The sequence below is a fragment of the Corvus brachyrhynchos genome, unplaced genomic scaffold (assembly GCF_000691975.1).
Source record: "Corvus brachyrhynchos isolate BGI_N302 unplaced genomic scaffold, ASM69197v1 scaffold17, whole genome shotgun sequence".
In the NCBI taxonomy this organism is placed as follows: domain Eukaryota; kingdom Metazoa; phylum Chordata; class Aves; order Passeriformes; family Corvidae; genus Corvus; species Corvus brachyrhynchos.
In genome coordinates, this window is record NW_008240046.1 from 16,663,123 (window position 1) to 16,666,278 (window position 3,156).

At 41.4% G+C, this 3,156-nt stretch overlaps 1 long non-coding RNA gene across 1 annotated transcript; it reads right to left on the bottom strand.

The window, feature by feature from the left end:
* Window positions 1-846: 846 nt before the first annotated feature.
* LOC108449143 lies at window positions 847-3,150 on the bottom strand. The gene is made up of 2 exons (XR_001865272.1): window positions 2,643-3,150; window positions 847-1,860 (listed from the first exon to the last, which is right to left on the bottom strand). It is a non-coding gene; the product is annotated as an uncharacterized LOC108449143 (long non-coding RNA).
* Between the last annotated feature and the right edge of the window lie 6 nt (window positions 3,151-3,156).

Genomic DNA, 3,156 nt, shown 5'->3' on the forward strand with positions numbered 1-3,156 from the left:
CACCTTCTAACAGAGCCATGGTCTCAATACACTGTTTAAGGTGATAGATGTCACTGTGTTATCAATTGAAACAAAGCAGTATCCTCACATCTCCTTGGATGATCTATTCTCAGTAGAGACAAGAAGCCAAAAGCAGGCTGAGACTTTGGAGGCTTACTGCAAGTAGTGCTAGTAATACTGTTAGTTCATAGAAGTAGTGGCAAAAATCATTTAACCTCAGAGAAAAGAGAAACAGTAAAATTCAATGACGGTAAAGGAGATCTGTAAAATAAATAGCGGAGTCCCACCTGTACAGGTGTAGCAATATATTGGTGTAAAAGAAAAGGTGTAAAAGTACCCATTTGACTTCACCCCCGTTGTAGCCAGTTCTCAGTATGCAGGCGTACCACATAATGCAGCAAAGGAGAATTTGTGTGTTAGTAGGCTGATGAGGTAACCTCTCTGCTCTGGCAGGCACTTCTCACAAGCAGTCTTTGGCGAATCAGTAGCATTGTAAGACCTTCTGGAAAGACATTTGTCACTTGCCATATGACAGAGTTTAGAAGGAATACTCAAAGGCTGAAGAAAGCCCAGATATGGGGCAGATGAGGTGGGGTTGTTGATACTCTTGGGCATATGTATTGTATACATCTATCCCTCTTTCTTCCTTTTTCACTGTCTTCATTTCCACAAAAGCTTGTTTATAGTAGTCTTAACAATCATTAAGCCCGGGATACAAAAAAAAAAAAACAAAAAAAAAACAACAAAACAAACAATCTTTGAGAGTAAAAAGTGTGTGAGCTTTCACAGTTTTGCCATAGCATTAAAATCACATCAAAATTAGTAAGTATTTACAGAGTCTTCAGATATTATTTTAATTATTGTTATTTATTTTATGTGCTCTTTTAACTGGAAATTGTCAGTTAATGCGTTTATCACACATTGTGTCAGTCTTACACATCACAAATCAAGGCAAGGTTATATATTGCTATGAAAAATAATACATTGGGTCCAGGAGGATAAAGCTGTGACTGACGAAGCATTCGCTTATATGGTGGTAAACATAAATAATTACATGAATATGAAACTGCCTTTAAACAAGTAAGTGATCCAATCCATTTTAAACACAAGTCCTTGAAGGGAGGGGGTCTTAGATGTAAGTCCAATCCCTATTCTGCTGACCGTACATATCTTTAAACACGTTCAGTTTCTGAGAAGGCAATGATGTAATTTTCCTACTATTTATGTCTCTAAGACCCAGTCAGCTTGGAAGGTCATCGCCAAAACCCACTCCTGACACCAGTAATATTTGGCTTAGGCTCCTTATAGGATTTGTTTTAACAGAAAACAACCACGGAGTGAAATGACCCAATATCAAGTTTATTTTTGATAGGAAAACTTACACAACAAATGTAGTAATTTTAAAAAAATAAAATTATTCCTGACAATAGCTCCATTGAGGCAGTGAAGTCATAATGTCTTTCCTGGGCAAAGCCAACACTCTGATCCTCAATTTTACAAGTTTGTTTAACAGGTTTTAGCAGTTGGGAAAAGCTCCTCTTGATACTTTCTCCTACAGTGCAACTGCTGCTCTCTGTGCATTGTTCCCCTGGCCTTCCTCAATGCTCACTATCCAGAAGAAGGAGCCACAGTTTTGGATCACAGCAGCACAAGAGCAACACACAATTTTTGCAGTACCAACCAGTCCTCTCTTTCAGTGAAACTCCTAATTTACACCAGCACAAAATAGGTCCTTCTCTTTTAAGTCCTGAAACTTAATTATCTTTCTCCTACCTTGATACACAACTATTCTTTCTGCATTGCTGGGATGTTCAGACCTGTTGCACCCTTCATTCTATGGATTCCTTGTTCACACAGGTCCTTTTGAAAGAAAAGGGCTCAGTGTCAGAAAGAGAGAACACAAACTCCATGCTGTGCAGAGCTCTTGTTATCAAAAGATCATTAAAAAACCAGAACAAAACAACACAGTGCATTTGCAAGGACCTATCCCTAGATACAAATATGTTTCAAATTAAAGACTAGAAGTGACTGCAACATGAATACTTTGCTGACTAGAAAATCTGGTTAACTCATGTCTTTTATGAAGCTGTCTATTGCATGATATTTTAAAGTGGCTAAGTTTCATGTTTTTCAGCCACATATTCTTGAAATTGTCTCTCTGACTGTAAGCATAATAATTTTTTTTAGTCTTCGACTTACTTAGACACTTTTTTCTTTCTCTTTTCCAATGTTTCCCTTGCTAGTATTAAAACATACAATGTAACGTAACTTCCTGACAATACCTTCTACTTTTCCACTGTGATTTCCTGACTTGTCAGAATCTTTCTAGATATGGTTTCTCTTAGAAAGGCTTATAGAAAAAAAAATTGTAACTACTGCAAAATTGACAGGGTTTATATGTATATATTTATGCCTTGTATATATCCTAGGCTCCTGGTCTGCTTGCTTGCCGGTATGATTGATTGACTGTGTCCTGAAACTTGTTTATAAGAACCGGCAGGCCCCGTATTTGTATAAATCTGCAAACGCCCAAAGAAAACCCAGCACCCGGTGATCTCGCCGTTGGCTCTATTCCTGCAGCCTGAGAGAGGAGTACTATTACGGCGCTGCTTACAAGTCATGCCGCCGGGGAGCTGCCCTACCTCCTCCTCATCCCTGGGCTGCCGCGGAGCCCTCGCAGCCGGAGGGATTTGCACGGTCACCGGCCGCGGATGGCGGCAAAGCGAAGCGGCCCTCGGGATTGCGAGGGCGACCCGGGAAAATTAATCAGCTTGTCCTTGCTTAGGCTCCGAGGAGGCGGGGGATGGCGGGCAGGGGAGTGAGGATGGGTTTTGTTTTTTCTTCTCCTGTTTCAGGAGGGTCGCCTGTCCCCCCAGAGTGACAACCGCGTCACTTACAGCCGCGTCACCTGAAACAAAAAAAAAAATTATAACAATTAGGTTGCCTGCAGCTTGAGGAGGCTTAGTCCAATGCTCTATTTATGTTAAAGCCCCGAGTCCGGCCCGGCCCCGCCCCGTCCCTCCCGTCTCCACCTGCCAAGGCTCCTGCCGGGAGGATCCCTGCCCTAAACCCCCCCTCCAGGGGTCTTTTCCATGTGGATCCCATTATCATCATTTGCTCCTAGTATAAGGGGGATTAAGGCGATTAGAATGAAAA